The following is a 12,424-nucleotide window of genomic DNA, read 5'->3' as shown; positions in this document are numbered from 1 at the left end:
TAACTATCGCAATTTAACTCCAATAAACTTCAAATTTGGTGTGTATGTACTTTGATGGTACATTAACAACTGTTCAAAAAATTAAAGACAAATATTTATTCACAGCGGCACCACAAGTGAATGAAAAATGACCCAATCTCACCCCATAGAGGGGGTGACATTGGGTCACTGTAATTGAAATAACTTGTTTTTGAGAATATGATTTCAAAACCATTCACAACTGAAAAATATTGATAAAAAACGATGCAAACAAGACAAAAAGATATCTAAGATGTTTCACAAGTATGATAAACCCACTTAAAAGAAAGATTATACAGAAAATTGAAGAGCTATGAGAAATAATATGTAAACCCAACATTTATCGTCAAGTTTACATAAATTTTCTTGGTTTTTCCCTCAAATTGTCTTCAAAGTCTCATCCCCGTTGCTATAAAGCCCATTCAGTTTTCCCAAAGGTGTACTGAAACAGTGATTATTTTAAACCTTCGCAAATAGTTAAATTTCGGTGTGACATTCCACGATCAATAAATTTCAGGCAGAAGTTGACGTCATAATCTCAGTATTTCAGCGATCCAACTCATTTGTACTTCCTTGAGATGTTTCTATTATATGAAAACACTTATAAATAATCAAATTTAGAGAAAAACACCCTTTTGATAAAAATTTACGATGTTGCTGCGCATGAAACACAGTTGCTGGTTTGAGAAGTTGTCAAAATGCGTTATATTGTTATTCAATGCACGGAATCCTCAAGTAGACTTGTTTGATGTTTCAGAGATGCTGTATATAGAAAGAATAAACACATCTTAATGAAAAAAGAGAACACCCGGCACCGTAAAATGTCAAAAAAGTGGGCTTGGAATTTCATTTGCTATCGTTCTTGCTTGACCCAATCTCACCCCCATTTTCAATGTTTTAGACATCGTACCGAAAAAAATGATTTTTTTTTGTAGGAAAATCAAACAGATTCCGGAAAATACCTGTGATGTGTAATGAAAAGACTTTCAACATTCTACTAATACAACGATAGAGGCTAGAGTACATGCGTGATACTTTGTACAGGAGAAATTTAATGTTGTAAATTTTATCTAGTTTCAACATGCAAGTTTATTGATGTAGTAAACAAAAACTACTATTTCTAAAAATGTATATTGTTATGAATTATGTGTAATAATATGTTCCCTAACATATGAATTAATAATTTTAGTAATATCAGCGTTATTAGCTGAAATATTTCACAAAATATATTTTTCCGTTTTGACCCAATCTCACCCCCTAGACCCATTGTCACCCCCATCGACGGTAAACTTAATTCAACTTAACCTAAAAATACAGGTCGGACTCGATTATCCGGATACTCGATTATCCGGCGACTCGATTATTCGGGATTCGATTATCCGGAATTTTGGACTCGATTATCCGGAATTAGTTTTTTGATATTCATGTTTTTAAGTTTTTATGCATTTATTATTCCAATATACAATACTAGGTTTAGCAGTTTTGGACGTAGTTAGGGAAAAGGGGGGTTGAAAAAGATTTTTTTGTGTATGCCGGTCAAAACAAATATTTTCTTCTCAAGACCCCTAATGTTTCTAGAAATAATTTCTGGCTACGCTACTGCATCATATAAATAAAATAAAGATAATAGATAATATTTAAGCTCTTTTATAGTGAGTTTTAATTTTCATTTTAGTGATTCGATTATCCGGAGGATTCGATTAACCGGAGTGAAAAAACAATCGATCCTCCGGATAATCGAGTCCGACCTGTATAAAGCACTTATCGTTGCAATAGAAGATTGTAACGATTTTTGTTTAAAATGGTTGATTCTTCTTCATGGCACCACGTCTTCACTGGGAAAAAGCCTGCTTCTCAGCTTAGTGTTTTTATTAGCACTTCCGCCGTTATTAACTGAGAGCTTTCCCACACAACCAGAAGTCGCATAACAATTAACATAAAAAGTCGTTTACTTGTGCGAATTACATCACACCCGCACAACATGGTGAATGAAATCGTTTGATTGATGAATTTCCTCGCACAAAACGCTATTTTCTGAGTTTATCAGTGCATTTTGTTTCGTTCCGTATAATCGTGCAAAGGAAGTCGAATCAATCCGTAGCAGCTGTCAAATGAACTTTGTTATCATAGACTAAGTCGTATAAGATGACAGATCAATTCGTTATAACATCTGTACACTCGCATTGTATGTCAATTTTCATCATACAAATTATGCACATATATCGCCTCCACTTTTGTACGCATAAGGCCTTTTGACGACATCTTTTACGGAATCTTTGCACATACAAGCATCGCATAACGCAAAAGGTGATTTCGTTATATGTACATTCTGGTTGTCTGGGTTGTTTGCCAAAGTTACCATTTTCACATTCGTATTATCGTGTGGCTGGTACGATGATACTCTATGCCCAGGAAAGTAAATGAAATTTCTATCACGAAAAGATTCTGCACCGACCGAGATTCGAACCCAGACATCTTCAGCATGGCTTTGCTTTGTACCCGCAGACTCTAACCACTCGGCTAAGGAATGCCCTATTAAAATTGGTGATTATTTTATTCAGTAGGTACCATTCCCACGTAGGACAGTTTTTTTCAATTCAAGATTAAAATCATCTCTTGAATTTAATCAGAGTTGTCAATTGTTGAAAATATGACTTATAATTATATTGAATAGCAACGCAAAAACCCGCAAGAGGCGGAGTTTGTTTGCAACATATTTAAGTTATATCGAAATTGGTGATTTGTTGCAAAATACATAAGAGAAAAAAACAATGAAAATAAAAATGTAAACGATAATCCAACTTCCGACATCAAGATCAGTAATCATCTCCTCTATTTACTACTCCACCAGCTCTTCGAACAATTGCTTCGCTAATGCACTATAAAAGCTACCACACAGCTTAATCAAAGCTTGTTGCTTACAACTTTACTGCACCCTTCGGAATACAAGTTAATTACTGGCAAAATTTATAGGCCACGCCTGAAATAATCTAAAGTTTACGTAAAAAACTTTAGCGCAACTTTCTCACCATTCAAACGAACAAACTGTGGCTAGACCATGTGTTTGTTATTAGACACGGTGTGCCAGAAACTGTTATGAACGCAAAAAAAAATATCCAAGAATTCGGCACCCACCATTCGAAATATATATTATTCAAGCATCTTCTGCGTGAATTAGAAAAAAATCTAACAAGGGAATCAAAAGTTATCGTGATTTGAAGGTTTTGAGCTATTTGGAAGGGATATTTCACCTTCCTCAAAATATTCCCCAACGGTGCATCATTGTTAATTTATAAACCAGTCAAGTCATCATCAGCTGAGTAGTGTTTGATCCTTCGACCTTGACGCTCCTGCGGGGGCGGGCGATGAGGGCAGGATTAAACATGTCGGGCGTCGGTAGTAAAGTAGTGAAAAAGTGCGCGGTCCTTTAGTAGTGTTTGATCTATTGATCGTGTCGCTTGCTCCTGCGTGGGCGAGTGATGAACACTTGTTCGGAGTACAATGCGAATATCGAATTATTTCGCGAATCCGGTTAGGCGTGATTATATCATGGATCGTATCACCAAACATTGGTGACCCCCAGAGCTCTACCTTATCCCACTAACCCAATATCCTTTCCATGACAACTGTGGAGATGCAGAGGTGATCTCGGTCTCTAGTTGTCGAACTAACATTCCTTCCCTTCCCCGATGACCGTAAGGACGTGGCCGGCGCCGTTATTGACTTATAAAATTTGAGCTCTCGATTTGTGCACATTGAAGAATGGTAAGCTAATCCCATGCCTCATTCATTAAATCTCTCTGCAACTTCGATTGCTCTGGTCAATCACGGAGTAGCAACTACGAATTGTACGGTCATTTATGCTTATGCTTATGCTTAAACCAGTCAAGTAACCATCAGCTATGCATTAAGCATTCAAAACATGTGATATCCAATTTTAAATAATTTTGACACCGTTGGTTCGTCGTCACATCTGACTATTTCTCTGAAAAGTATCTTCATGCGTACAAAGCGGAATATCTGGAAAGCCCACATACATGTTTTTGCTTTTGCTTCTGCAAACCTGGAGCGTATATACTCCATGTTATGAGCGGCTCACAACAGCGTATGTTCGCCGTATTCGGGCGGCTGGTCATCGTCCGAGTGCCAGAGAAGGACTCTAAGCTAAACTGCGTCCTCCGAACATTTAGGGGGAATGGTCCTCCGGAAATCTAGGGGGTTGGTGTCAGGCCCTGCAAGCCAACCATAAAAACACATCAGCACGGAAATGTCAACGAGAGAATACGGACCGGAACAATCGGCAAAGACCCCAGCGACGCAAATGGACTAGCGATTGGAAACTTGGTAGGGGAAGGGGTGGTAAAATGAACACCTTAAGAATATCATCTTGTTTCTAATAGAAAAACGAGGAATTTCTATAGTTCAATCGCACAACATCAAAAGTAGGGTTGTTTTCTGAAGCAGCGACGTGAATTCAGACTAAAATAGGGGAACTTACGTATTGTCGGCAGCCTAAGCAGCTGAACTTTGAAGAAGGCAATTATACAGAACAATGAAGCACAACAATTAGCAGGAGACACCTGAACTACACTTGAGCATTCTTCATTTATTTATTATTATGCACAAAACACTATGTTGTTCTCTAAATCATCTATTTTTCCTCACCAAAGTCACGAGGCACTTGTGCTTTTATCGGCAATGCAATTACTATTGTCGGCAGCTAAATTGTTCTCTTCGGCAATCCAAAACGGTACAAAAACTAAGGTTATGTATTGGTAACTTTTCGTATTTGTTGACAATGCCTGAATTCAATCGTCACTCATTATGTTCGACTCGTTGAAAGGGCCAATGCAGAAAAATACAGACTACACTGAGAACAGCATTGCGATTATAAATAGAATAGCTGAGAGTCATATTGAATACACAACGCCATTAAATTTGTGCAGACAAAGGCGCCGTCAACAAATCACGTAACGCTCTAGGGGGAGGGGGAGTAGGCTCAAACGTTGCGGCTCATACACAAAATTTATTTTTTTCATACAATGACCGTTGCGGAGGGGAGAATGGTCGAACACGATTTTCTTGATTTGTTCTTATTGCGTATTGTGCTCTGCAAGATAAAACCACGTTATGCGATTATCTGAAAATGTCGATATACCGTCGCAGTGATAATGAAAGTCACCAAATGTTTCAGATTTAGCAAATTTGAAACATTTGTGTCCTTGAAGGGCGAAAAAATCCAAGCCTACTTGAATTTTGACGTTGCGTTTGAATTGCGCGCATACCTTCTGCGCGTTACCGCCGCCGCTGAATGTGGATTTAATATAAGCGCCGCAATATCAATTCTACACGTGGCACAGTGCTTCGAACGTATGGCACTTGGGGACAAAAGTCATATCGTTTTGCCCTACGATGTTGAGGAGGATCTCGTTATCAGTGTCGTAAAAATTCAGCCGAATGATACCCGATCAGTGCGAAAACGAACAAAAACAAACTCCGCTAGCAAGAAGCCAATCTGACTTCGAGTGCGAATGCGACGAGAAAGAGAGTGGGTGCAACACACGCACACATTCAGTTTCACCCACTGTTGGTGTCATTTCAAAATTCAGTTTCACCTAGAGGCACTGAAATTGAAAATTGAATATAAAAAATTACAAATGAATTTTATATTACTGGTGTAAGAAAACGGCAATGTGATGCCTCCAGTTGATGAATCATGATTGTCTTTTAATAAAAAAATACAACTTTTGCAATTTGCGGATGTTTTGTGGGGTATTCTGACGGAAATGATTTTTTTCACTGGTGAAATTGAATTTGAATGTCAGTAGTGGATGAGAATTAGTGTAGCAAAAGTAATTGAAAAACTGAATGCACGTTCTACCAGATTCGTGCATGTATTGTCAAACAAACATTCACACAAAGAAGAATTCAACGATGACGGAGCCTACTGAGGATCGGCGTTGTTGACTGTATATTGAAATATGCAGACACTGCTCGTTATACACAAAAAAAAACTCATTATTGGCATAAATGACACATATTACATCAGTAATGACATGAGTGGCTTATACGTAAATTTTACATTTGACACCATAAAACAGTGCTCGCTTGGAAGAAATATTCAAAATAAAAATGCATGAAAAAGTACTTGAGTCGTTCGCATGAACGATGTATGTGACATACGTAACCATAAAAGTGTCTCAATAACCAACTTTTTATAAAAAAATATTGAAGTATGGATTATTCCAAAGAATTAAATGAAATCCAATAAAAAAGGTTGAATAAAGTTTCTTTTTATTAGCAACACAATTCATTTACGAGCTATTCATCATCCGAGAACTGAATTATTGCTACAAAAGAAAGTTGAAATGTCGTTTGACCAGAGGGTTTTATTTTCTTTGATTTCGATCATCTTCTTTTCAACGGAACGTCGCAATGGTTTCGGTCAGCAAACTTTCTTCCGATTTTCCTGCTTCCGTAAATGTTTGTTTGTACATGCTGTGCCCTGAACTTTCATCGAAGCCCCACTTGCAAACGAGTTTTACAGCAGTAGTAGCTTCCAACGAGATACCCTCATGATACTGTGTGTAGTACAATTCATGAGCTGTTGTAGATCGACTGTAGCAGCTGTTTCTGATGCAGAAATCGGTTTCGGAATTATTTTTTGTTTCTCTTGCTTTAGCGCATTATGGCAAGGAAGCAAATTCGGATGTAATTCGTTCAAAGTGGTACAGATCTAAATCAATGCTCAAAGCTAATGCCTGTGCTGCAGTCATGACCTGTACTTGATCCCCAGTCGAAGAATTTGATAAATTGTCCGCGAATGCGAGCACTTCGTTGATAAGATCTGCAACACGTCCCTTTTTAGTTTTTCTTGAACATTCATTGAACGGTATGTGAGGTCCCATGCCAGCCTTTGCAGCCGAGCTGGAAATATCTGCATCGTCAGTTTCCTGATTGCGCGGGAGCTGAACTGGTTTTGCTAACCAGCCGGAGTTTTGGTTCGCGAAAATTTTGTATGATCTTCCACATTTAGCCCACTTTTGGTTTATTTTGCAACAATAAAATTTGCAAAACGTCTTTAGCTCGTTCTCAAATATCTTGGAGAAAGAATCAGTGGCATAACAACTATACATGAAATTCAGAACATGATTTTTCTGATTGGGTGGAGCGGCAGAAAACTACTGCTCGGAACAATCTTTATTGATGGTTGTGGCAGCATATCCTAAACATCATGAGATGACATACAATTGGCAAACATATGCAGCTGGAATCACTTTTTTCTATGGGCAAAGAGAAGATAAGTGTTTTAATTTTCTTCTGTATTAAAAAGCATGTAGCTCGGAAGCATCTTTTTCAACAATTGATAAAATATATCACAGAAAATTGAATGGAATGACTCCTACTTACTTGTTTCAATACGGTCCAAAACGATTTTAATTTTGAAAATATAAGGATGGGAATGAAGTGAATTGTAGAGGGACTGGATTGACACGAAAACAATGAATAATACAGAACGAAGAAACAACTTGTCAACACGTGGTGTTTTGGTTTGTTTTGAAAACTGCAAGAACTTTCTAATATCTGTACTACACGCTCAAAACATATGTTAACATCATGGCCTACTTGATTCAGTCGAATATGAAAGTTGATTTTTTGACTTTTGTCCAAGGGATGAAGCACTGTGCGTGGCGATCTGGACTATAGAGATTCATACATTTTGCCTTAAGAAAGATGGAACGATTATTACAATGCGAAAGCTTTATGTATCGTTTTAGCATCACCCCCCATCAAGGCGTCGTTAGACGAGGGGAGTGCGCACGAGCCTGTTGATCGCAAGGTTCTTAGTTCGTTTTCAGGGTTCAGGCATCGAAATTATCTATCTGATAGACAACTGATACTATCAGTTCAGCCATATGATACTATCACTTCTTATCTATCCTGATAGTATCACTTAGAGAATGGTTTCTATCAGAGATAGAGGTTAAAGTGATAGTATCTCTATCCCAAAAAATTCTCATGATGATACTATCAGTACAACATCTCTCAAATAACTATGATAGAGGTTCTATCTTTTGTCAATTGATAATATTATAGAATAAAAATTAATCCAAGGGTGCGGCTTCAGGAGTGTAAGAATTGTTGGAAACCCATGCAATATGGGTATTTTCGGAACGGACGCGACGAGGGAATGACGGAAATCGAAATCCAAGATTTTGATCCATCAGTGATGAAAAAATGCTGATACTATCTCCATCCGTCTATCAATTGATAGAGATAATATAATCTATCTTCTATCCATTATTTTTCAAGAAGTGATAGTATCCCCACAGACAAACAGACGTCACACTCTCATCGCTGTCCATCGACCAACTTTTTAACGATCGATTCGAATATCTGGTAGATGGTCAATCGACCACCCGCAGCGCTCGCGTCGTTTTTGTTCGTGTTTGACGTTTACACACTACCGCCACCTGTTGGTCCATCGGCCAACTACAGTGTTTTTAGCATTGAGCGTATATATTTCGCGACTATGATTTTGATCGCAATTTGTTCTAAGTGTTACGTCTGTTTCTCTGTGGTATCCCTATCACTACGCATATTGATAGTATCAAAAGATAGACGTGATAATGGTAAATGAGAGGGATAAATTTGAAGTCTGTCCAGGTTGCCGTGAAATATATTTTTGTTTCCAAATTTGGTTTTATAACGTAAATTTATGAATTTCAATCCTATTTTTTTGTGGCGAATTTTCATAAGGGTTTCCTATGTTTATCGATAGTTCAGTTTCCTGAGTGTAGTTTGTTTGGCCCAATGTCAGCCCCACGTCTCCAATTTAAAGGAAAATAATCAAATTTCAATTATTTGTTCAGAATTTGCAATGTATTCTCATATTTAGCCGAACACATCATGTCAAATTGCGAAATTTGTTCAAAAATAAATGAGGACTTACGCATTTTTGGCCAAATCTCACTCCCAACGACGGTACTTGCACATTCGTTTTTAAATATCTTTAAATTCGAAAGGTAAATAATTTCACCGTGAATTGAACTATTCGCTGACACGCTGAGTGGCTCGATATGGTTGTGGTCTGTAAAGGTTGCTGCTCTTGAACGCTCTATCATCAAGTTATTACCGAGAGAATGAATGGTAACATTAAAAAAAAAATCCGATTGCGGTGTTCCACGATTTAGCTTTTGTGAAAAAATTGGCATTGGAGCGGAGAATTGGACCTTTTAAAGTGGTGAGTTTTTCTAAGCTGTTCTTGTGTTGTTTTATTCGGCAGCTCACGAATGACGATAATTTCGTAAGCATTTATTCCATTTAATGATAAAACTCATGTTATATAATATTTTTGTGAAAGATGTGATTTACATGGAAGATTATAGTTCAAGGAATATGTTGAGTACATTGAAGTTAACTCTTGTTCCGTAGATAAATTTAAACAAGGACGATAAGTTAGTGCTGCCGAAAATACCCTCAGGGTGCCGAAGCCATCATTTACCCTAGCTAAATTTTCAAATATTTTTATCGATAGCAAACTATGATGCAAATGTCCATTTTACCTGCACTATGTGCTGGTAAAATGAACATCATGGAAAAAACGTGAGCACAGCAAACATTTTTGAAAATTTTAATGGCATTTCCGAAAATATATGCATTAAGGATTGTAACCCATTCAAAAGGAAATTGAAAGATATCAGATTTGTCATCATATCATAACGATATTCATCTCACTGAAAAACCTCAAGACCTCCGAGCGAAAAGTTACGCCAGTTCTAATTTTCAAACGTGCTTTTCTAATTTCTTATTTTTCGTTAACATTTTTACTTCAATTAACCTCCGTATCAATTCAAACACTCCATTTTATGCTCTAAATCGTCCGTGCGTGTTAAAAATTTATTGAAATTTGTTTATTCTCGGTATAAGCCACGGTGTTCATTTTACCACCACTTCCTCTACGTGGAACTGCAAATCTCTCGATTTCATCGGAAGCACTCGCATACTCTCCGATGTACTGAAGATCCGCGGTTTCGACATCGTAGCGCTGCAGGAGGTGTGCTGGACAGGAGCAATGGTGCGAACGTTTAGAGGTAATCATACCATCTACCAGAGCTGCGGCAACACACGTGAGCTGGGAACAGCTTTTATAGTGATGGGTGATACGCAAAGGCGCGTGATCGGGTGGTGGCCGATCAACAAAAGAATGTGCAAGTTGAGGCTCAAAGGCCGGTTCTTCAACTTCAGCATCATAAACGTGCATAGCCCTCACTCCGGAAGCACTGATGATGACAAGGACGCATTCAACACGCAGCTCGAACACGAGTACGACCGCTACCCAAGCCAAGACCACGTCAAGATTATCATAGGAGATTTGAACGCTCAGGTTGGCCAGGAGGAGGAGTTCAGACCGACGATTGGACGCGCCCACCGGCTGACGATCGAGAACGGTTTACGACTGATAGATTTTGCCGCCTCCAAGAATATGGCCATTCGTAGCACCTATTTTCAGCACAGCCTCCCGTATCGGTACACCTGGAGATCACCTCAGCAGACAGAATCGCGAATCGACCACGTTTTGATCGATGGACGGCACTTGAGGACAGTCAAAGCAGCCATTAACGACGCTGCCAGGAGGTTTTAGAGGAGAAGAATGCAGCGCGGGCTGCAATGCTGCAGCATGGTACGCGACAATACGTGGAACGATACAGACTGAAGCGGAAACAGCCCAAGTAACCACAAGCATTATAACATTGCACGTATTCTACTGCATATCAACACCATTGATGCAACATTGCTTTTATTCAACAAATTTCAAGAGCTGTCAAGCAATAAAGCATTAACCCTACATTACAAATGTATCAATGCACTAACATCACTTTATAAATTGTACTGCTGCATTAATATTACTTTATAAGTTGAGGGATTCCACGGAGGCATGCAAGTCGATTCTGATCGACCATTTCAAAAATATCTGAAACTTTGCACAGTTTTTCAGTTCCATCTAAATCGTCATTTTCCGATATCAAATCTTCAAGTTGAGTCACGACTAACTTTTCAAAAGGGTGTATGTGAAAATGGTTCAAAAATATTCAAAAAGCTGCACTGCAAAAACGGTTCGTTCGATTGTTAGACAACTAAAGAAACAAAGTTAAACAACTAAATAAAGATACCAAAAAAAATACACACAGTAAAAAAATTTTTTTTTACATTAAAAAACATCATTTTTGTCACAAAACTCAAATATCTCAAAACCCTATCGGAATACCAACGTAATTTTTTGAGGGAAAACGGTCCATTATATTAGCTATCTACCATAAAAATTTAAACAAAAAAGTTATGACATTTCAAATATTTCACAAATTTGACACTTAGTGAAATTTTTTTTTTTTCATTGTTAATTTTTTTTAGGACCGCAGTTTGTTGCTGAATTTTTTGTTAAGGGTACCACATGAGGTTAATAAGTTGTTTTCATGATATTTTATTTAATTATTCATAACTATTATAGCATCTATTAGAAAGTTGATCCACTGTTGTGATCTAAAGTCTTGATAGTGTCAAATTTTTTATTGTACGTAACTGAAGAAAAATTCTCTCAATAGTGTTGAAACCTTTTGATAAAAGAAACCTATAAGAAATCTAATATTGAAGACAAAAGCTACAAAAAAAGTTTTCTATACAGGTATACGACTAGTTTACCTGCAAAAAGTTTCCCTCGTAGAGAACAAGGCGGGTCTATACCCAGGTGATCTAGTATACGTAAAGCAGGTCGGTTTTCTCGGCGCTGGTTTTCTCCACAAAGTTAAAATCTGATTACACCTGGGTATAGACCCGCCTTGGTAGAGAATAGACTTTGTTAATCATGTTTGGGAGAAAGCGAGTAACTTCAACAACATCAAAAACATGATAGGTACATACCATGAACATACTCACGAAAAAGCTAAAAATATACTACCACTATGGTTATAAAAGATTTAATTGTAAAATTTTTCTTCAGTCAAGCAAACGACACCAAACTAGTCAGTAAAAACATAAAAGTGATTTTGTTTATTAAAATCTAACGAGCAACATGAGTAGTCGCTTTCTCAACTGTTGCAGGCCGTTTGCAGAAAAAAAGTGTTCGAAAGAGCTACGAAATCTCACCGAAAGCACCATAGATAAACTGAAAGCGGCTGGTTATGCTCCAATGTCTACATTGAATACAAATTTACGCATTTGTACGTCCTGCCGTTTAAACGTTGACAAACGGGCAATCTGTACATCATCGGTGGATCAGGTTGCAGGAAGTTCGAAAACAACAACAACTGAGGAATTACTAGATGCACCGACAACAACTGAGGAGTTACCAGAAGTACCAAGTGCAGATAGTCTTGCCACGGTACCATCAGCGACATCTGTTTCAACA

The sequence above is a fragment of the Aedes aegypti genome, chromosome 3 (genome assembly GCF_002204515.2).
Source record: "Aedes aegypti strain LVP_AGWG chromosome 3, AaegL5.0 Primary Assembly, whole genome shotgun sequence".
NCBI classification, from domain to species: Eukaryota; Metazoa; Arthropoda; class Insecta; order Diptera; family Culicidae; genus Aedes; species Aedes aegypti.
This window is presented reverse-complemented; position numbering follows the sequence as displayed.